Source organism: Globicephala melas, chromosome 12 (assembly GCF_963455315.2).
Source record: "Globicephala melas chromosome 12, mGloMel1.2, whole genome shotgun sequence".
Classification (NCBI taxonomy): domain Eukaryota; kingdom Metazoa; phylum Chordata; class Mammalia; order Artiodactyla; family Delphinidae; genus Globicephala; species Globicephala melas.
The window spans coordinates 45,041,054-45,064,448 of record NC_083325.1 but is presented as its reverse complement, the minus strand read 5'-3'; positions in this window follow the sequence as shown (position 1 = coordinate 45,064,448).

Genomic DNA, 23,395 nt, shown 5'->3' with positions numbered 1-23,395 from the left:
TGACATAATAGCCACATAGCGTCTAGATTAGGCATGTATTAACTTAAAAAAAAAAAGTTTCTTCTTTGCTTCTTTCTAATTCCTGCCAACAATGCATTTCTAAGTTTCTCTTTTAAAGAAAATTTCCTGGGTCTGAAAAGGAAGTTTGAAGTGCTTTTTTTTTTTTTTTTCCTGTACGCGGGCCTCTCACTGTTGTGACTGTTGTGGCCTCTCCCGTTGCAAAGCACAGGCTCCGGACGTGCAGGCTCAGCGGCCATGGCTCACGGGCCCAGCCGCCCCGCGGCATGTGGGATCCTCCCGGACCGGGGCACGAACCCGTGTCCCCTGCATCGGCAGGCGGACCCTCAACCACTGCGCCACCAGGGAAGCCCAGAAGTTTGAAATTCTTAAGAAATTCTGCTGACAGACTGATCTTACTTTAAATTTCTTGAATGTTCTATTTCTCTTATTCAGCAGATAATGGGTCATTTTAGTTTCTGGATTTTACTTGGCTGTGGTTTGAACAGTCTTCTTAACATAACAGTACTATTTTGGTTTTTTTGAGCAAGAAACTTCCTTTTAATGACGAAACTCAAAAATAAGCACACAACACTTTCCTTTACACCCATTGGTCACAATCTAGTCACATGATCACACTTAGGGTGTCCTGGTGCTCAGCGAAAACTTGAGCATTCCATTACTAAAAGGAAGAAGTGGAGAATTGATTAGCATTAGTTTTAGACACAATGCTATGTTGTTTCACTAAGCAATTGAGTGGGAGGGGGTGGTGGTGTTGGGTGGAATTGGTGAGGCTAGAAAGGTAGCCTGGGTTAGAATATAAAGGAGGCTCTTTTGCAGGTCAAGGAATTCTGGCTTTCTTTGGGGGTGGTGGAGGGGCCATTGTTTTCATCAGCCGTGTAACTTGTCTGATGGAGTTAATTTTTTAAACAGAGCCCTCTGTTGACAGCAAGGAGTTGGGTTGATCAGGAAGGACTGGAGATTAGGTGAGCAGGTGGCTGACTTTTGCTGGTATCTAGCTGAGAGCCAGTGGGGGCCTGACCTGGGGCATTGGCATTGGAGACGGAGATGAAGTGACTAATTCAAGATATGTTTAATCAGTATTGAGATGAGAGTTCAGGAAAGAGTTGAGGATGACTCTCCAGTTTCAAGCTAGACTCCTGGGTTTTGTATTCAGAGGTCCAGGACACTGTGGAACTCTTCCAGCTCAGCCTAGAGGCAGTTTCTACACAAGAGAATGTATAACAGTACTATCTGTTAACCACACTCTAATTAAAGAGTGAAGCTGAGGCCCTCGAATGTTTCCTAAAGATTTCCTTGGTTAGCTCTGCCACATCTATAAATCTCTGATGGTTATATCTGTAGCAGTTTTGCTCATAAAACAAGGTGAGATGATTGTCCACATACCTAAAGAAAGAAGGAACAAATAACTCATCTGAATACAGGAGACTTTTGTTTAAAGGATTTGACATCTCTACCATTGTTTTCCTTTCTTTTTTTTAAATAAATTTATTTATTTTATTTTATTTTTATTTTTACCTGCGTTGGGTCTTCGTTGTTGTGCATGGGCTTTCTCTAGTTGTGGCGAGTGGGGACTACTCTTTGTTGCAGTGTGTGGGCTTATTGCAGTGCCTTCTCTTGTTGCAGAGCACAGTCTCTAGGCATGCAGGCTTAGTAGTTGTGGCACACGGGCTTAATTGCTCTGCAGCATGTGGGATCTTCCCAGACCAGGGATTGAACCCATGTCCCCTGCATTGGCAGGAGGATTCTTAACCACTGCGCCACCAGAGAAGTCCTCCCATTGTTTTTCTATATGTGTCCTCATAGTAATCTAGTGAGGCAGGAATTCTCTAGAGATAAGAAAACCAAGCTAAATAAATTAGGGAAAGAAATTGTTAGTGTTAGCCCTCAGACTAGAAGAAGTCAAGTAGAAAAGGAGTGGCACAAACTAAAATTGAATATGTATTCTACAGCATGTATTGTGAGAAGCACACAGGCTTATAATGTAGATATAGTACCCTCAAGATATAGTACCATATATATATAATATAGATATTATTATTTCTCTCACTTTCTAGACATAGAAACTGAAGCTCAAGGGAGTTAAGTAAATTACCTAAATCTAGATCCCTCTGATTCCAAAATGTGTGCTCTTTCTGGATTAACATAATTGAACTCAAGAGAGAAATCCATTTGTCAATGTTCTTCAGAGAACAGGGAAAAGAGTTGGCCTTCTACCAGCTTGACCACAAAATGAGGCCCTCCTTTGAAAAGGATTAGTGTATTATTAGATAGTGGAACCAACATATTAGTAGAGAGTTCCACTGGTTGAACTAGTCATCTGTAAAACTGATAGGCAGCAAAGAAGACACCACTACTCATGGCCTGGTGACACGGGCAATGCTTCTGAGTTCTTTACCCATGGTCAAGGATACCCTTCAAATAAAATCATACATTCTCTTCACAGGTTTGTCAACATCAGTAGAACAATTTAGGTTTGATCATATCCATTAGCAAGGGCATATGTTCATTGATTTTAACAGAAGCATAATTGCCTGTACTACTTAGATTTTTATTTCTCTTTTTTAAAAAAAAAATTTGCTGAGAATATGCAGTTGAATTCTAAATGGATAAATGAGTATTGAATGGACCCTCACTGTATACTTTGATTGAATGGTGTCTCTCCCTGTGTTTATAATGATGTGTACTTCCAGTGACACATTTTGGATTTTCTGGGACAGTTTTGGGTTTCAAGTTATTTATTATTTTCCTCCCAAAGCATTTCTGCTTATCTGGGTCTAGATTTTTTTTTTTTTTTTTTTTTGCAGTACGCGGGCCTCTCACTGTTGTGGCCTCTCCCGTTGCAGAGCACAGCCTCCGGACGCACAGGCTCAGCAGCCATGGCTCACGGACCTAGCCGCTCCGCGGCATGTGGGATCTTCCTGGACTGGGGCACGAACCCGTGTCCCCTGCATCGGCAGGAGGACTCTCAACCACTGCGCCACCAGGGAAGCCCTGGGTCTAGATTTTTTATTCAGAAAATAGTAAGTATGTTGCATGTTGTGCCTGAAGGCATTTTAGTTGCCATCTGTCACCTGTACTTTGTTTTCTACTATATTACCTGTTGATTCCTACATTAAGAATACACGGGAGTGGGTTTTTTGTTTTTGTTTTTTTTTTTTGGCAGTGCTGTGAGGTTTATGGGATCTTAGTTCCCTGACCAGGGATTGAACCCAGACCCCAGGAGTGAAAGTGCCGAGTCCTAACCACTGGACCACCAGGGAATTCCCTAGAATATTTTTAAAAATTAAAAAAAAAGAATATTGAGTCTATGTTTGATTAATTCAATTCTATGATAGTTATTTACTGTCACATAGACTTCAGAAAAATACATTTTATTATGCTAAAAGTGTATTTACTCTAGATTGTTAATAGGTTCTGAATTTATAAACTTCTTTACTGTAATACATGTATATTTGTTGTTAGCAAAAATATGCACAATACTGTTGTTTATAGAACACTGAATGTTTGGCAATTTTTAAGGTGAAATGTAGTAATTACATAAATTAGGAGTTACAGCAGAGAAGACCCTAAATGATGTAATGGAGTCATGACCTTAGAGGGGATTGAAGGAGAACCAGGCTAACGCAAAGCAGAGTAAGGGAGGCTTTCATTTGGTTATCAAATTCCATGCAGAGGTGATGTAGTAAATATGAAGAATAAATGAACATTCAGAGAACAAATATTTTTAAATCATATTTCATGCTTTGGGATAGTCACTAATCACACACAGGAACTAGAAGAGAAATTTTTTTATCCACTGTAATTCAAATATTGAATTACTTCAATAGTTGAAGTAATTCAAATATTAAGTACTTCAATATTTGAAGTATTTCAAATACAATCTTTGAAAATTCAAATATTGGTCGCTGAGGGAGACAGGACATATGGAGCAATGAGCTTTTTTTAAATTCAGCAAATGTTGGATCTCCAAAGAGAATTTGAACCAAGTAGAGTGTTGGCATTAATGCATGGTACAAGCTAAAATATGAATAATCTCTGGATTTATTCTCATTGCTTCTTTTCTTAGGGGGCAGTATAAATATTTTAAAAATCAAAATTATACAAAATGTTAAATAATACTACAAAGTTTATATTAAAAATTTTAAAAAGCAGTGCTTTCTCTCTCCCCTGAGCTGAGGCTTTTAAATCGTTGGCAGTTTTTCCTGATATAATATGCCTATAGCTATACTGCTGTTTCTTGATTTATAAATTTTAGACTTTATTAACGCCACACCCGCATATACTTCCCTTTCCCTATCCTCTTAATATAATCCTAAGCTAATTTCTAGTTAATTCAGTATTTAGTATTTACATTATTATGTAAGTGTTGGTCATCAGTAAACCAATTAAGCATACTTTCATTACTTTTCCGTCATTGTACAGCTGTTCGTTTTCTTTGGCGGTAAGAACTGCCTAGCTTTTCATCTTACCAGTTTTCTGTTACTCTAACCAAATGTTTAATTAGACTTTCAGAAGCTTATCAACACTACATTTACCATTTCAGATAGTCTATTGATTATCTCTGTCCTCCTGCTCCTGTCTGGATTGGTTGCTACCTGGATTTTCGTCCCAGGACCGAAGTCCCTCTAGTAGTTTTATGTATGACATTCCTTGTTTCCCAGCTTTCATGTTTTCTTCTTTTTTGTTAGGTCCCTCATTTTACTGGGACCCATCTTCAGTAGTTTTCTGAGAAAGGGTGCACAGATGTCCTTCCATATTTACCCTCATAGTTGATTGTTACTTAATTCTAGGATGAAAATATCTTCTGCTCCAAACCAGAAAGGCTTTGCTTCATTGTTTTGTGAACTCCATCGCTATCAAGAAGTTTGATGCCTATTCTGATTACTGATACGTTTTGTGTAATTATCTCCTCCTCCAATCCCTTAGAAGTTTTAAGTTTATTCTTAGTACGGTAAGTCCCTTACATACAAACCTTCAAGTTGCAAACTTTCAAAGATACGAACGTGCATTTGCATGTCCAATCATGTAAGTTCATGTGTCTGGCGTACATTGGCATGTGCGTGCATCCTCTACAAATGGTTGTGCTTTTGTGTACTTCACAGAGTACAGTAGTACAGTATCTTTATTTCAAGCCCAGGATGCCCAGAAGCAAGTCTAAAAACAGCAGTGATGTAGCTGGTACTGCTAAGAAGTACTAAGCGATAACGATGGAAACAAAAGTGAACATAATTGAGAGTGGAGCAGGGCGAAAAGATGGTAGATGTCACTTGTTTTTATTATATGAATTGTTCAACCATCAGCACGATTCTAAAGAACAAGGACAAGAGCATGGAACATGTGAAGTCTGCTGTGCTAATGATGTTGATAATAATATTGAAGAAATGTGGAAAAGTGATGGAGGAGATGGAGAAATTTCTCAGTGTGTGGATGCAGGATCAGCATCAGCGTCAAGTCCTGCTCAGCTTAATGCTAATTCAAGAGGAAGCTAAAAGCCTTTATGAAGACTTGAAGAAGAAACACGGTGAAGAATCAGAGGGCGCATCTTTTAATGCCAGCCATGGCTGGTTTCATCAGTTCAAGGCTAGAGCCAACCTTCACAACGTAAAAGTAAGTGGCGAGGCAGTGAGTACAGATACAGTAGCTGCCTGGGAATTTCGTGAAACACTTTGAGAAATTATTGATGAAGGCACGTATTTACCCGAGCAGGTTTTTACTGTGGATGAGACAGGACTGTACTGGAGGAGGATGCCAGACCAAAGTTATATCAGTAAGGAGGAGAACTTGATGCCAGCCTATAAAGCAGCAAAGGATAGGTTAACTCTAGTTTGGTGGCAATGCTTCCGGCGATATGAAGCTGAAGCCTCAGTTTATCATTCAGAGAACCCAAAAGCCCTTAGAAACATAGCCAAGAGCTCTCTTCCTGTTATGTGGAAAGTAACCCCAAAGCCTGGGTTACACAGGCCATTTTCCAGGACTGGTTTTTCCACCACCTTATGCCAGAGGTAGAGAAATATTGCTTGGAGAAGGATGTCCCATTCAACAATTTTTGCTGCTTGACAGTGCTTCGGGCCACCCACATTCATGGACAACGTTCATCCCAATGTCAAAATAGTGCACCTGCCACCAAATACTACGTCGCTCATGCAACCTATAGACTAGGGAGTTATAGCGACTTTCAAGAAATATTATTTACGTTACACTTTTCGTCAGGCAGTAAAGGCAAGTGACAAATCAGGAACAACCTTGTGACAATTTTGGAAGGATTGTAATATCTACAAGGCCATAAAAGCATTGACTCTGCTTGGCATGAGGTTACAGTCGTCACCATGAATGGGGTTTGGAAGAACATTTGCCTGAAGTTTGTTCACGATTTTTGTGGATTTGAGAAGGTGGATGAAGAGTCCAAAGAGGTCTTCAGCAACTTAGTGACCCTCAGCAAGAAGCTGGAGCTAGATCTGCAAGAGGATGGCTTTGTTGAACTCCATGCTGTGTAACATGAGGAGCTTACTAATGAAGACCTGATGGAATTGGAGGCCCAGATAAGGGACGAAGATAGACAAGAGGAAGAAGTAACTGAAGAATCGAAGAGAGTCACGACACGGGAAATGGCAAGGGGATTTTCTTTATTTGAGGAGGCACTGTTAGTCTTTGAGGCCCAGGACCCGAGTGTGGAACGGTACACAAAAGTTGCAGCAGCCGTTCAGAATGCAATCCAGTGCTACAGTGTCATCTATGATGGGAAAAAAAGAGCTACTACCCAGACATCACTGGATCATTTTTTCAAGAGGGTAGATAGAATTGAATCCAGCAAGGAACCAGAACCTGTGCCATCAACGTCAGGTGTGAGTGAAATTGCTTTCCATCTCCATTGCTGACAATCCTTCAGCTCTACCATCTCCCACCTCCTCTCTCTCTTCCAGTCAGTAACGCTTCTTGCCTGTTCACTTGAATGCAAGCCCCTGTATGCCAGCTGTTGTACGGTACTACTGTAATTTTCAAGGTACTGTACTGTAAGATTAAAAATGTTTTCTTTATTCTTTTGATTGTTTTTATGTATTATTTGTGTGAAAAGTATTATAAACCTATTACAATACAGCACTATATAGCCGATTGTGTTAGTTGGGTACCTAGGCTAACTTTGTGGACTTACGAACAAACTGGACTTACAAAGGTGCGCTTGGAATGGAACTCATTCGTATGTAGGGGACTTACTGTATCCTGAAATTTCATTCTGTGACTTGGTGTCTTTTTTTTATTCATTGGGCTGGCATTTAGTGGGCTTTTAGATCTGAGATTGCATGTCTAAATTGCATGTTTTTTAGTCCTGAGATATTTTCTTTGATTTATTTCCTGATTTCTTTCCATCCTTTTTTTTTTTTTTTTTTTTCTGTTTCCTTTTTCTGGAAATCCTATCAGTCAGATGTTGGACATTCTGTAATGATTCTTTAAGTGTCTTATTTTTCCCCTCTTATTGTCCATCTTTTTATCTTTTGATTTTACTTTTTATTTTTTAAATTTATTTTTTACTAGATCTTTATTGAAGTATAATTGCTTCACAATACTGTGTTAGTTTCTGTTGCACAACAAATAGAATCAGTCGTATGCATACCCATGTCTCCATACCCCTCCCTCTTGAGCCTCCCTCCCATTCTCCCTATCCCACCCCTCTAGGTCATCGCAAAGCATTGAGGCGATCTCCCTGTGCTATGCTGCTTCTTCCCAGCATATTTTACATTCGGTAGTGTGTATATGTCGATGCTATTCTCACTTCGCCTCAGCTTCGCCCTAGCTTCGCCCTCCTACCCCATGTCCTCAAGTCCACTTTCTACGTCTACCTCTTATTTATTTATTTATTTATTTATTTATGGCTGCATTGGGTCTTCGTTGCTACACGTGGGCTTTCTTTAGTTGTGGTGAGCCGGGGCTACTCTACTTTGTGGTGCATGGGCTTCTCATTGCGGTGACTTCTTTTGTATGGAGAATGGGCCCTAGAGTGCTTGGGCTTCAGTAGTTGTGGCACACAGGCTCAGTAGTTGTGGCTCGTAGGGTCTAGAGCGCAGGCTCAGTAGTTGTGGCTCATGGGCTTAGTTGCTCTGTGGCATGTGGGATCTTTCCGGACCATGGCTCGAACCCACGTCCCCTGCATTGGCAGGCGGATTCTTAACCACTGTGCCACCAGGGAAGTCCCATATGTCTACCTCTTTATTCCTGCCCTGGAACTAGGTTCATCAGTACCATTTTTTTTAAAGATTCCATATATATGCGTTAGCATACTGTATTTGTTTTTCTCTTTCTCACTTACTTCACTCTGTGTGACAGTCTCTAGGTCCATACACCTCATTACAAATAACTCAGTTTCGTTTCTTTTTATGGCTGAGTAATGTTCCATTGTATATATGTGCCACATCTTCTTCTTTTTTTAACATCTTTATTGGGGTATAATTGCTTTACAATGGTGTGTTAGTATCTGCTTTATAACAAAGTGAATCAGTTATACATACACATATGTTCCCATATCTCTTCCCTCTTGCATCTCCTTCACTTCCACCCTCCCTATCCCACCCCTCCAGGCGGTCACAAAGCACCGAGCCGATATCCCTGTGCCATGCGGCTGCTTCCCACTAGCTATCTACCTTACGTTTGTTAGTGTATATATGTCCATGCCTCTCTCTCGCCCTATCACAGCTCACCCTTCCCCCTCCCCATATCCTCAAGTCCATTCTCTAGTAGGTCTGTGTCTTTATTCCTGTCTTACCCCTAGGTTCTTCATGACATTTTTTCCCCCTTAAATTCCATAGATATGTGTTAGCATACGGTATTTATCTTTCTCTTTCTGACTTACTTCACTCTGTATGACAGACTCTAGGTCTATCCACCTCATTACAAATAGCTCAGTTTCGTTTCTTTTTATGGCTGAGTAATATGCCATTGTATATATGTGCCACATCTTCTTTATCCATTCATCTGATGATGGGCACTTAGGTTGTTTCCATCTCTGGGCTATTGTAAATAGAGCTGCAATGAACATTTTGGTACATGACTCTTTCTGAATTTTGGTTTTCTCAGGGTATATGCCCAGTAGTGGGATTGCTGGGTCATATGGTAGTTCCATTTGTAGTTTTTTAAGGAACCTCCATACTGTTCTCCATAGTGCCTGAACCAATTCACAGTCCCACCAGCAGTGCAAGAGTGTTCCCTTTCCTCCACACCCTCTCCAGCATTTATTGTTTCTAGATTTTTTGATGATGGTCATTTTGACTGGTGTGAGATGATATCTCATTGTAGTTTTGATTTGCATTTCTCTAATGATTAATGATGTTGAGCATTCTTTCATGTGTTTGTTGGCAGTCTGCATATCTTCTTTGGAAAACTGTCTATTTAGGTCTTCTGCCCATGTTTGGATTGGGTTGTTTGTTTTTTTGTTATTGAGCTGCATGAGCTGCTTGTAAATTTTGGAGATTAATCCTTTGTCAGTTGCTTCATTTGCAAATATTTTCTCCCATTCTGAGGGTTGTCTTTTGGTCTTGTTTATGGTTTCCTTTGCTGTGCAAAAGCTTTGAAGTTTCATTAGGTCTCATTTGTTTATTTTTATTTCCATTTCTCTAGGAGGTGGGTCAAAAATGATCTTGCTGTGATTTAGGTCATAGAGTGTTCTGCCTATGTTTTCCTCTAAGAGTTTGATAGTTTCTGGCCTCACATTTAGGTCTTTAATCCATTTTGAGCTTATTATTGTGTATGCTATTAGGGAGTGATCTAATCTCATACTTTTACATGTACCTGGCAGTTTTCCCAGCCCCACTTATTGAAGAGGCTGTCCTTTCTCCACTGTACATTCCTGCAACCTTTATCAAAGATAAGGTGTCCATATGTGCGTGGGTTTATCTCTGGGCTTTGTATCCTGTACCATTGATCTATCTTTCTGTTTTTGTGCCAGTACCATACTGTCTTGATTACTGTAGCTTTGTAGTATAGTCTGAAGTCAGGGAGCGTGATTCCTCCAGCTCCGTTTTTCGTTCTCAAGATTGCTTTGGCTATTTGGGGTCTTTTGTGTTTCCATACAAATTGTGAAATTTTTTGTTCTAGTTCTGTGAAAAATGCCAGTGATAGTTTGATAGGGATTGCATTGAATCTATAGATTGCTTTGGATAGTAGAGTCATTTTCACAATGTTGATTCTTCCAATCCAAGAACATGGTATATCTCTCCATCTATTTGTATCATCTTTAATTTCTTTCATCAATGTCTTATAATTTTCTGCATACAGGTCTTTTGTCTCCTTAGGCAGGTCTATTCCTAGATATTTTATTCTTTGTGTTGCAATGGTAAATGGGAGTATTTTCTTGATTTCACTTTCAGATTTTTCATCATGAGTATATAGGAATGCCAGAGATTTCTGTGCATTAATTTTGTATCCTGCTACTTTACCAAATTCATTGATTAGCTCTAGTAGTTTTCTGGTAGCATCTTTAGGATTCTCTATGTATAGTATCATGTCATCTGCAAACAGTGACAGCTTTACTTCTTCTTTTCTGATTTGGATTCCTTTTATTTCCTTTTCTTCTCTGATTGCTGTGGCTAAAACTTCCAAAACTAAGTTGAATAAGAGTGGTGAGAGTGGGCAACCTTGTCTTGTTCCTGATCTTAGTGGAAATGCTTTCAGTTTTTCACCATTGAGGATGAAATTTGCTGTGGGCTTGTCATATATGGCCTTTATTATGTTGAGGAAAGTTCCCTCTATGCCTAGTTTCTGCAGGGTTTTTATCATAAATGGGTGTTGAATTTTGTCAAAAGCTTTCTCTGCGTCTATTGAGATGATCATATGGTTTTTCTCCTTCAATTTCTTAATACGGTGTATCATGTTGGTTGATTTGCATATATTGAAGAATCCTTGCATTCCTGGAATAAACCCCACTTGATCATGGTGTATGATCCTTTTAATGTGCTGTTCGATTCTGTTTGCTAGTATTTTGTTGAGGATTTTTGCATCTATGTTCATCAGTGATATTGGCCTGTAGTTTTCTTTCTTTGTGACATCCTTGTCTGGTTTTGGTATCAAGGTGATGGTGACTTCATAGAAGGAATTTGGGAGTGTTCCTCCCTCTGCTATATTTTGGAAGAGTTTGAGAAGGATAGGTGTTAACTCCTCTCTAAATGTTTGATAGAATTCGCCTGTGAAGCCATCTGGTCCTGGGCTTTTGTTTGTTGGAAGATTTTTAATCACAGTTTCAATTTCAGTGCTTGTGATTGGTCTGTTCATATTTTCTATTTCTTCCTGATTCAGTCGTGGCAGGTTGTACATTTCTAAGAATTTGTCCACTTCTTCCAGGTTGTCCATTTTATTGGCATAGAGTGGCTTGTAGTAATCTCTCATGATCTTTTGTATTTCTTCAGTGTCAGTTGTTACTTCTCCTTTTTCATTTCTAATTCTATTGATTTGAGTCTTCTCTCTTTTTTTCTTGATGAGTCTGGCTAATGGTTTATCTATTTTGTTTATCTTCTCAAAGAACCAGCTTTTAGTTTTATTGATCTTTGCTTTTGTTTCCTTCATTTCTTTTTCATTTATTTCTGATCTGAACTTTATGATTTCTTTCCTTCTGCTAACTTTGGGGTTTTTTTGTTCTTCTTTCTCTAATTGCTTGAGGTGCAAGGTTAGGTTGTTTATTCGAGATGTTTCCTGCTTCTTAAGGTGGGCTTGTATTGCTATAAACTTCCCTCTTAGAACTGCTTTTGCTGCATCCCATAGGTTTTGGGTCGTTGTGTCTCCATTGTCATTTGTTTCTAGGTATTTTTTGATTTCCTCTTTGATTTCTTCAGTGATCACTTCATTATTAAGTAGTGTATTGTTTAGCCTCCATGTGTTTGTATTTTTTACAGATCTTTTCCTGTAATTGATATCTAGTGTCATGGCGTTGTGGTCGGAAAAGATACTTGACACAATTTCAATTTTCTTAAATTTACCAAGGCTTGATTTGTGACCCAAGATATGATCTATCCTGGAGAATGTTCCATGAGCACTTGAGAAAAATGTGTATTCTGTTGTTTTTGGATGGAGTGTCCTACACGTATCAATTAAGTCCATCTTGTTTAATGTATCATTTAAAGCTTGTGTTTCCTTATTTATTTTCATTTTGGATGATCTGTCCATTGGTGAAAGTGGGGTGTTAAAGTCCCCTACTATGAATGTGTTACTGTCGATTTCCCCTTTTATGGCTGTTAGTTTTTGCCTTATGTATTGAGGTGCTCCTATGTTTGGTGCATAAATATTTACAATTGTTATATCGTCTTCTTGGATCGATCCCTTGATCATTATGTAGTGTCCTTCTTTGTCTCTTCTAATAGTCTTTATTTTAAAGTCTATTTTGTCTGATATGAGAATTGCTACCTCAGCTTTCTTTTGGTTTTCATTTGCATGGAATATCTTTTTCCATCCCTTTACTTTCAGTCTGTATGTGTCTCTAGGTCTGAAGTGGGTCTCTTGTAGACAGCATATATATGGGTCTTGTTTTTGTATCCATTCAGCCAATCTGTGTCTTTTGGTGGGAGCATTTAGTCCATTTACATTTAAGGTAATTATCGATATGTATGTTCCTATTCCCATTTTCTAAATTATTTTGGGTTCGTTATTGTAGGTCTTTTCCATCTCTTGTGTTTCTTGCCTAGAGAAGTTCCTTTAGCATTTGTTGTAAAGCTGGTTTGGTGGTGCTGAACTCTCTCAGCTTTTGCTTGTCTGTAAATGTTTTAATTTCACCATCAAATCTGAATGAGATCCTTGCTGGGTAGAGTAATCTTGGTTGCAGGTTTTTCTCCTTCATCACTTTCAGTATGTCCTGCCACTCCCTTCTGGCTTGCAGAGTTTCTGATGAGAGATCAGCTGTTAACCTTAATGGGATTCCCTTGTGTGTTATTTGTTGTTTTTCCCTTGCTGCTTTTAATATGCTTTCTTTGTATTTAATTTTTGACAGTTTGATTAATATGTGTCTTGGCGTATTTCTCCTTGGATTTATCCTGTATGGGACTCTCTGTGCTTCCTGGACTTGATTAACTATTTCCTTTCCCATATTAGGGAAGTTTTCAACTCTAATCTCTTCAAAAATTTTCTCAGTCCCTTTCTTTTCCTCTTCTTCTTCTGGAACCCCTATAATTCGAATGTTGGTGCGTTTAATGTTGTCCCAGAGGTCTCTGAGACTGTCCTCAGTTCTTTTCATTCTTTTTTCTTTATTCTACCCTGCAGTAGTTATTTGCACTATTTTATCTTCCAGGTCACTTATCCGTTCTTCTGCCTCAGTTATTCTGCTATTGATCCCATCTAGAGTATTTTTCATTTCATTTATTGTGTTGTTCATCATTGTTTGTTTCATCTTTATTTCTTCTAGGTCCTTGTTAAACGTTTCTGGTATTTTCTCCATTCTATTTCCAAGATTTTGGATCATCTTTACTATTATTATTCTGAATTCTTTTTCAGGTAGACTGTCTATTTCCTCTTCATTTGTTAGGTCTGGTGCATTTTTATCTTCCTCCTCATCTGCTGTGTGTTTTTCTGTCTTCTCATTTTGCTTATCTTACTGTGTTTGGGGTCTCCTTTTTGCAGGCTGCAGGTTCGTAGTTCCCATTGTTTTTGATTCTGTCTCCAGTGGCTAAGGTTGGTTCAGTGGGTTGTGTAGGCTTCCTGGTGGAGGGGACTAGTGCCTGTGTTGTGGTGGATGAGGCTGGATCTTGTCTCTCTAGTGGGCAGGTCCACGTCTGGTGGTGTGTTTTGGGGTGTCTGAGGACTTACTATGATTTTAGGCAGCCTCTCTGCTAATGGGTAGGGTTGTGTTCCTGTTTTGCTAGTTGTTTGGCATAGGTTGTCCAGCACTGTGGCTTGCTGGTCGTTGAGTGAAGCTGGGTGCTGGTGTTAAGATGGAGGTCTCTGGGAGATTTTCGCCATTTGATATTATGTGGAGCTGGGAGGTCTCTTGTTGACCAGTGTCCTGAAGTTGGCTCTCCCACCTCAGAGGCAGAGCCCTGACTCCTGGCTGGAGCACCAAGAGCCTTTCATCCACACGGCTGAGAATAAAATGGAGAAAAAGTAGAGAGAATTAGTAGAAGTAGGAAGAAAGAAAGAAAGAAAGAAAGAAAGAAAGAAAGAAAGAAAGAAGGAAAGGAGGGAAGGAAGGAAGGAAGGAAGGAAGGAGGGAAGGAAGGAAAAAAGACAGAAGATACCATAAAATAAAATAAAGTATAATAAAGTTATTGAATTAAAAAATAATTATTTAGAAAAAAAAAGGGACGGATAGAACCTTAGGACAAATGGTGGAAGCAAAGCTATACACACAAAATCTTACACAGAAGCATACACATACACCCTCACAAAAAGAGGTAAAGGGGAAAAAATCATAAATCTTGCTCTCAAAGTCCACCTCCTCAATTTGGGATGATTCATTTTCTAAAGGAGGGAAGGAAGGAACGAAGGAAGGAAAGAAAGAAAGAAAGAAAGAAAGAAAGAAAGAAAGAAAGAAAGAAAGAAAGAAAGAAAGAAAGAAGGTAAAGTATAATAGAGTTATTAAAATTATAATTATTAAGAAAAAAATTAAAAAAAAAAACAACAATGGACGGATAGAACCCTAGGACAAATGGTGGAAGCAAAGCTATACAGACAAGATCTCACACAGAAGCATACACATACACATTCACAAAAAGAAGAAAAGGGGAAAAAATCCTAGATCTTGCTCTCGAAGTCCACCTCCTCAATTTGGGATGATTCGTTGTCTATTCATGTATTCCAGAGATGCAGGGTACGTCAAGTTGATTGTGGAGCTTTAATCCACTGCTTCTGAGGCTGCTGGGAGAGATTTCCCTTTCTCTTCTTTGTTCTCACAGCTCCCAGGGGCTCAGCTTTGGATTTGGCCCCGCCTCTCCGTGTAGGTCGCTGGAGGGCGTCTGTTTTTTGCTCAGACAGTACGGGGTTAAAAGAGCCGCTGATTCGGGGGCTCTGGCGCACTCAGGCCGGCGGGGAGGGAGGGGCACGGCGTGCGGTGTGGGCCTGCGGCGGCAGAGGCCAGCGTGACGTTGCACCAGCCTGAGGCCCGCCGTGCGTTCTCCCGGGGAAATTGTCCCTGGATCCCGGGGATCTGGCAGTGGCGGGCTGCACAGGCTCCCCAGAAGAGGGGTGTGGATAGTGACCTGTGCTCGCACACAGGCCCCTTGGTGGCGGCAGCAGCAGCCTTAGCATCTCCCACCCGTCTCTGGGGTCTGTGCTTTTAGCCGCGGCTCGCGCCCGTCTCTGGGGTCCATGCTTTTAGCCGCGGCTCGCGCCCGTCTCTGGAGTTCCTGTAAGCCGCGCTCTTAAACCCCTCTCCTCGCGCACCAGGAAACAAAGAGGGAAGAAAAAGTCTCTTTTGTCTTCGGCAGGTGCAGACTTTTCCCCGGACTCCCTCCCGGCTAGCCGTGGTGCACTAACCCCTTAAGGCTGTGTTCACGCCGCCAACCCCAGTCCTCTCCCTGCGCTCCGACCGAAGCCCGAGCCGCAGCTCACAGCCCCGCCTGCCCCGGCGTGTGAGCAGACAAGCCTCTCGGGCTGGTGAGTGCCGGTCGGCACTGATCCTCTGTGCAGGAATCTCCCCGCCTTGCCCTCCGCACCCCTGTTGCTGGGCTCTCCTCCGCGGCCCCGAAGCTCCCCCCTCCGGCCCCCGCCGTCTCCGCCCGTGAAGGGGCTTCCTAGTGTGTGGAAACCTTTCCTCCTTTACAGATCCCTCCCACTGGTGCTGGTGCCGTCCCTATTCTTTTGTGGGGAGTTTCTTGCCTTTTGGGAGGTCTGAGGTCTTCTGCCAGCATTCAGTAGGTGTTCTGTAGGAGTTGTTCCACGTGTAGATGTATTTCTGGTGTATCTGTGGGGAGGAAGGTGATCTCCGCGTCTTACTCTTCCGCCATCTTCCCAGCACCCCCTTCTTCTTCTTTCTTTAATCTTCTTGATCTATTCATCTGTCAATGGACATTTAGGTTGGTTCCATATCCTGGCTATTGTAAATAGTGCTGCAATGCACACTGTGGTACATGACTTTTTTGAATTATGGTTTTCTCAGGGTATATGTCCCGTAGTGGGATTGCTAGGTCATATGGTAGTTCTATTTTTAGTTTTTTAAGGAACCTCCATACTGTTTTCCATAGTGGTGTCAATTTACATTCCCACCAACAGTGCAGGAGGGTTCCCTTTTCTCCATACCCTCTCCAGCATTTATTGTTTGTAGATTTTTTTAAATTTATTTTTATTTATTTATTTTTGGCTGTGTTGGGTCTTTGTTTCTGTGTGAGGGCTTTCTCTAGTTGCGGTGAGTGGGGGCCACTCTTCATTGCGGTGCTTGGGCCTCTCACTGTCATGGCCTCTCTTGTTGTGGAGCACAGGCTCCAGATGTGCAGGCTCAGTAGTTGTGGCTCACGGGCCCAGTTGCTCCGTGGCATGTGGGATCTTCCCAGACCAGGGCTCGAACCCGTGTCCCCTGCATTGGCAGGCAGATTCTCAACCACTGTGCCACCAGAGAAGCCCTGTAGATTTTTTGATGATGGCCATTCTGACCAGTGTGAGGTGATACCTCACTGTAGTTTTGATTTGCATTTCTCTAATGATTAGTGATGTTGAGCATCCTTTCATGTGTTTGTTGGCAATCTGTATATCTTCTTTGGAGAAATGTCTATTTAGGTCTTCTGCCCATTTTTTGACTAGGTTGTTGTTTTTTTTAAAAAAAATATTTATTTATTTATGGCTGTGTTGGGTCTTCGTTTCTGTGCGAGGGTTTTCTCTAATTGTGGCAAGCGGGGGCACTCTTCATCGCGGTGCGCGGGCCTCTCACTGTCACGGCCTCTCTTGTTGCGGAGCACAAGCTCCAGACGCGCAGGCTCAGTAGTTGTAGCTCACGGGCCTAGTTGCTCCGCAGCATGTGGGATCCTCCCAGACCAGGGCCCGAACCCGTGTTCCCTGCATTGGCAGGCAGATTCTCAACCACTGCGCCACCAGGGAAGCCCGGTTGTTTGTTTTTTTGATATTGAGCTCCATGAGCTGTTTGTATATTTTGGAGATTAATCCTTTGTCTGTTGTTTCATTTGCAAATATATTATCCCATTCTGAGGGTTGTCTTTTCATCTTGTTCACAGTTTCCTTTGCTGTGCAAAAGCTTTTAAGTTTAATTAAGTCCCATTTGTTTATTTTTGTTTTTATTTCTGTTACTCTAGGAGGTCGGTCAAAAAAGATCTTGCTGTGGTTTATGTCAAAGAGTGTTTTCCTCTAAGAGTTTTATAGTGTCCAGTCTTACATTTAGGTCTTTAATCCATTTGGAGTTTATTTTTGTGTATGGTGTTAGGTAGTTTTCTAATTTCATTCTTTTACATGTAGCTGTCCAGTTTTCCCAGCACCACTTATTGAAGAGGCTGTGTTTTCTCCATTGTATGTTCTTGCCTCCTTTGTTGTAAATTAGGTGCCCATATGTGCATGGGTTTATCTCTGGGCTTTCTATCCTGTTCCATTTATCTATATTTCTGTTTTTGTACCAGTACAAAACATTGATCTATATTTGATTGATCTATATTTCTGTTTTTGTACCAGTACCATAGTGTCTTGATTACTGTGGCTTTGTGGTATAGCTTGAAGTCAGGGATCCTGATTCTTCCAACTCCGTTTTTCTTTCTCAAGATTGCTATGGCTATTCGGGGTCTTTTGTGTTTCCATACGAATTGTAAAATTTTTTGTTCTAATTCTGTGAAGAATGCCATTGGTAGTTTGATAGGATTACATTGAATCTGTAGATTGCTTTGGGTAGTATAGTCATTTTCACAATATTGATTCTTCCAATCCAAGAACATGGTATATTTCTCCATCTGTTTATGTTATCTTTGATTTCTTTCATCAGTATTTTATAGTTTTCTGAGTACAAGTTTTTCACCTCCTTAGGCAGGTTTATTCCTAGGTATTTTATTATTTTTGTTGCAAGGGTAAATGGGAGTGTTTCTTCAATTTCTCTTTCTGATTTTTTATTGTTGGTTTATAGGAATGCCAGAGATTTCTGTGCATTAATTTTGTATCCTGCAACCTTAGCAAATTCATTGATTAGTTCTAGTAGTTTTCTGGTGGCATGTTTAGGATTTTCTATGTATAGTATCATGTCATTGGCAAACAGTTTTACTTCTTCTTTTCCAATATGTATTCCTTTTATTTCTGTTTCTTTTCTGATTGCTGTGGCTAGGACTTCCAAAACTATGTTGAATAAGAGAGGTGAGAGTGGACCTCCTTGTATTTTTCCTGAGCTTAGTGGAAATGCTTTCAGTTTTTCACCATTAAGTATGATGCTTGCTGTGGGTTTGTCATATATGGCCTTTATTATGTTGAGGTAGGTTCCCTCTATGCCCATTTTCTGGAGAGTTTTTATCATAAATGGGTGTTGAGTTTTGTCAAAAGTGTTTTCTGCATCTATTGAGATGATCATATGGTTTTTATTCCTTAATTTGTTAATGTGGTGTATCACATTGACTGCTTTGCGTATATTGAAGAATCTTTGCATCCCTGGGATAAATCCCACTTGATCATGGTGTATGATCCTTTTAATGTGCTGTTGGATTCTGTTTGCTAGTATTTTGTTGAGGATTTTTGCATCTATGTTCATCAGTGTTATTGGTCTATAATTTTCCTTTTTCATGATATCTTTTCCTGGTTTTGGTATCAGGGTGATAGTGACTTCATAGGACGAACTTGGGACTGTTTCTCTCTCTGCAACGTTTTGGAAGAGCTTGAGAAGGATGGGTGTTAGCTTTTCTCTAAATGTTTGATAGAATTCGCCTGTGAAGCCATCTGGTCCTGGACTTTTGTTTGTTGGAAGATTTTAGATTATGGTTTCAATTTCATTACTTGGGATAGGTCTGTTTGTCTTTTCTAATTCTTCCTGGTTCAGTCTTGGAAAATTGTACCTTTCCAAGAATTTGTCCATTTCTTCGTGGTTGTCCATTTTATTGGCATATACTTCTTTGTAGTAGTCTCTTATAATCTTTTGTATTTCTGCAGCGTCAGTTGTAATTTCTCATTTCTAATTTTATTGGTTTGCGGCTTCTCCCTTTTTTTCTTGATGAGTCTGGCTAAGGGTTATCAATTTTGTTTATCTTCTCAAAGAACCAGCTTTTAGTTTTATTGATCTTTGCTATTGTTTTCTTTGTTTCTATTTCATTTATTTCTGCTCTGATCTTTATGATTTCTTTCCTTCTACTAACTTTGTGTTTTCTTTGTTCTTCTTTCTCTAATTGTTTTAAGTGTAGGGTTAGATTGTTTATTTGAGATTTTTCTTGTTTCTTGAGGTGAGATTGTATTGCTATAAACTTCCTTCTTAGAACTGCTTTTGCTGCATCCCATAGGTTTTGGGTCATCGTGTTTTCATTGTCATTTGTTTCTATGTATTTTTTTATTTCTTCTTTGATTTCTTCAGTGATCTCTTGGTTATTTAGTAGCACATTTTTTAACCTCCATGTATTTGTGTTTTTCACAGTGTTTTTCCTGTAACTGATATCCAATCTCATAGCGTTGTGGTCAGAAAAGATGCTTGATAAAATTTCATTTTTCCTAAATTTTCGAAGGCTTGATTTGTGACCCAAGATGTGATCTGTCCTGGAGAATGTTCCATATACACTTGAGAAGAAAGTGTATTCTGCCACTTTTGGGTGGAATGTTCTATAAATATCAATTAGATTTATCTGGTCTATTGTGTCATTTAAAGCTTGTGTTTCCTTATTTATTTTCTGTTTGGATGATCTGTCCATTGGTATGAGTGGGGTGTTAAAGTCCCCTACTATTATTGTGTTACTGTCGATTTCTCCTTTCACAGTTGTTAGCATTTGCCTTATATATTGAGGTGCTCCTATGTTGGGTGCATAAATATTTATAATTGTTATATCTTCTTCTTGGATTGATTCTTTGATCATTATGTAGTGTCCCTCCTTATCTCTTGTAACAGTCTTTATTTTGATAAAGACTGATACAAATATTGCTACCCCAGCTTTCTTTTGACTTCCATTCGTATGGAATATCTTTTTCCATCCCTTCACTTTCAGTCTGTATGTGTCCCTAGGTCTGAAGTGGGTCTCTTGTAGATATCATATATATGGCTCTTTTTTTTGTATCCATTCAGCCAGTCTGTGTCTTTTGGTTGGGGCATTTAATCCATTTACATTCAAGGTTATTATCAATATGTTAATATGATATTAACATATTGATATGTTATTCATTTTTTTGTTTGTTTGTTTGTCCTATTACCATTTTCTTAATTGTTTTGGGTTTGTTTTTGTGGATCTTTTTCTTCTCTTGTGTTTCCTGCTTAGAGAAGTTTCTTTAGCATTTGTTGTAGAGCTGGTTTGGTGGTGCTGAATTCTCTTAGCTTTTGCTTGTCTGAAAAGCTTTTGACTTCTCCATTGAATCTGAATTAGATGCTTGCTGCATAGAGTAATCTTGTTTGTACCTTTTTCTCTTTCATCACCTTAAGTATATCCTGCCACCCCCTTCTGGCCTGCAGAGTTTCCACTGAAAAATCAGCTGATAACCTTATGGGGATTCCTTTGTATGTTATTTTTTGTTTTTCCCTTGCTGCTTTTAATATTTTTTCTTTGAATTTAATTTTTACTAGTTTGATTAATATGTGTCTTGGTGTGTTTTTCCTAGGGTTTATCATGTATGGAACTCTCTGTGCTTCCTGGACTTTGGTGGCTATTTACTTTCCCACGTTAGTGTAGTTTTCCACTATAATCTCTTCACATATTTTCTCAGACCCTTTCTTTTTCTCTTCTTGTTCTGGGACCCCTATAATTCGAATGGTGGTGCATTTAGTGTTGTTCCAGAGGTCTCTGAGATTGTCTTCAATTCTTTTCATTCTTTATTCTTTATTCTGCTCCTCGGCTCTTTTTTTACCATTTTGTCTTCCAGCTCACTTATTCGTTCTTCTGCCTCAGTTATTCTGTTATTGATTCCTTCTAGTGTATTTTTCATTTCAGTTATTGTGCTGTTCATCTCTGTTTGTTTGTTCTTTAGTACTTCTAGATCTTTGTTAAACATTTCTTGTATTTTCTCAATCCGTGCCTCCATTCTATTTCCGAGATTCTGGATCATCTTTACTATCATTACTCTGATTTCTTTTTCAGGTAGATTGCCTACTTCCTCTTCATTTGTTTGGTCTTATAGGTTTTTACCTTGCTCCTTCATCTGTGACATATATTTTTGCCATCTCAGGTTTTGTTTGTTTGTTTGTTTCTTTGTTTATGAGTGGGATTGTGTTCCTGTCATACTGATTGTTTGGCCTGAGGCTTCCAGCACTGGAATTTGTAGGCTATTGGGTAGAGCTGGGTATTGGTGCTGAGATGAGGAACTCTGTGAGACTGCACTCTGATGAATATTCCCTGGGGTCTGAGGTTCTCTGTTAGTCCAGTGGTTTGGACTCAGAATTCCCACTGCAGGAGCTTTGGCCCCACCCCGGGCTCGTGAACCAAGATAACGCAAGCTGCCTGGGGTGGCAAAAAAAAAAAACAATAACAAAGTAACAAATAAAATTAGACTAAGAAACTAACAGATATGTTAGGAAGAATATAAAAATAAAAATATAGATGAATCAACCACAGGAAGGTACATCAGTACCACAACAGTAAAAGAGAGGATGAGGGAAAAGAAAAAAAAAGGGGGGGGGAGGCCTTGGCTGTGGAGGGCGGGGCCTAAGCAAGGGTGAGGTTTGGGCAGTGGGCAGGACCAATGCTCAGGACCCACAGGGCTGGAAAAGGTCCTGGGGGCTGTTGGGGGTGAGGCTTAGGCTCAAGGAACAGAAGAGGCCCAGGCATGCTCCCCACCCCTGGTCTCAGAGGGCAGGGGACCTCCCCTGGGAGCCCAGAAATCTTCTTGGGCTCGAGTGGGCAGGGCAAATGCCCTCCTCTCCTCTCCTGCTCCTTGGATCTGGGAAACCCCCTCCCACCTGCCTTTCCTGATCTCCCTGGCCTCTCTCCTGTGCCCCCAAGGACCCATGCAGCATGGAGGGGTTTTTGCAGGGCAGGGGATTGGCCTGGGAGCTCAGCAGCCTCCCTGGGTGGAGTGGGCAGGACAATCGCCCTCTGCTCCTCTCCTGCTCCTCCTGGATGGCTCCTTCTGCCTGCCTCTCCTGATCTCCCTGGCCTCCCTCCTATGCCCCCAGGACCCACACAGCCTGGATGGAGCTTTGGAGGGGAGGTGTACCAGCTTGGGAGCTCAGCAGGCTCCCTGGCCCAAGTGAGCCAGGCGATTGCCCTCCGCTCTTCTCCAGCTCTTCCCCGACAGTCCCTCCCTCCTGCCTCTCCTGATCTCCCCGGCCTCAGGAGCACCGATCCTGTCTGGCCTCCACTTTTCCCCCCCTCAGTTCCCCTACATTCTACCTGTTCACCTTGGGGTTCCTCCCATCTCCTTGGGTGTCAGAGTCCCCCACCAGTGGCTGGCAGGCATCCTAATTGTGGGGAGATGCTAACTCCATGTCTTCCCACACTGGCATCTTGACTCCACCTCCTGATTTTACTTTTTAGAAGATTTCCTGCTTTTATCTTCTAACCTTTTAATGGAGCATTTTTGTTTATTTCACAGCCATATATATATATTTTTTTCTTTTTTTTTCCTGCTGCATTTGGTCTTCCTTGATGCACACAAGCTTTCTCTTGTTGTGGTGAGTCTGAGTTGTGGCTTCTTTTGTTGTGGAGCACGGGATCTAGGCACTCGGGCTCCAGTAGTTGCAGCATACGGGCTCTGTAGTTGTGGCTTGCGGGCTCTAGAGTGCAGGCTCAGTAGTGGTGGTGCATGGGATTAGTTGCTCCAAGTCATGTGAGATCTTCCTGGGCCAGGACTCAAACCCATGTCCCCTGAATTGGTAGGCAGATTCTTAACCACTGCATCACCAGGGAAGTCCTTCACAGCCATATTTTCAATTTCTATAAACTTATTCTTATTCTGATAATTTCTTTGTTAAAACAATCATCCTCCTCTTGTTTCATGAATATAATACATTCTTTTATCTCTCTGGTGATATCAATTACAGTTTTTAATAAAGCTTTGTTCTGTTCCTTGCATTACCTTTGTCTCCTCTGTGATTTGTTGTTGATATTGGAGATTTTCCTCAAATATCTTGTAGTCATTGGTTAAATATTTATATTTTTAATAATCTAACAATTTTTTCCAGAGATGAGTAGAGTATACGAATTTATTTGTTCAAATATCTTTTATATTTACATGACAGAAATTTATCAAATTCTCTATACACCCACATTGAATAATGAGGCACAAAATGCTTATTTTTATGCACAGGAAGCACTCATGCTTCTCAGCCCTTAGCCTTTCTGAATGTCTGCAGGGTAAACTGTATGCTTTTTGG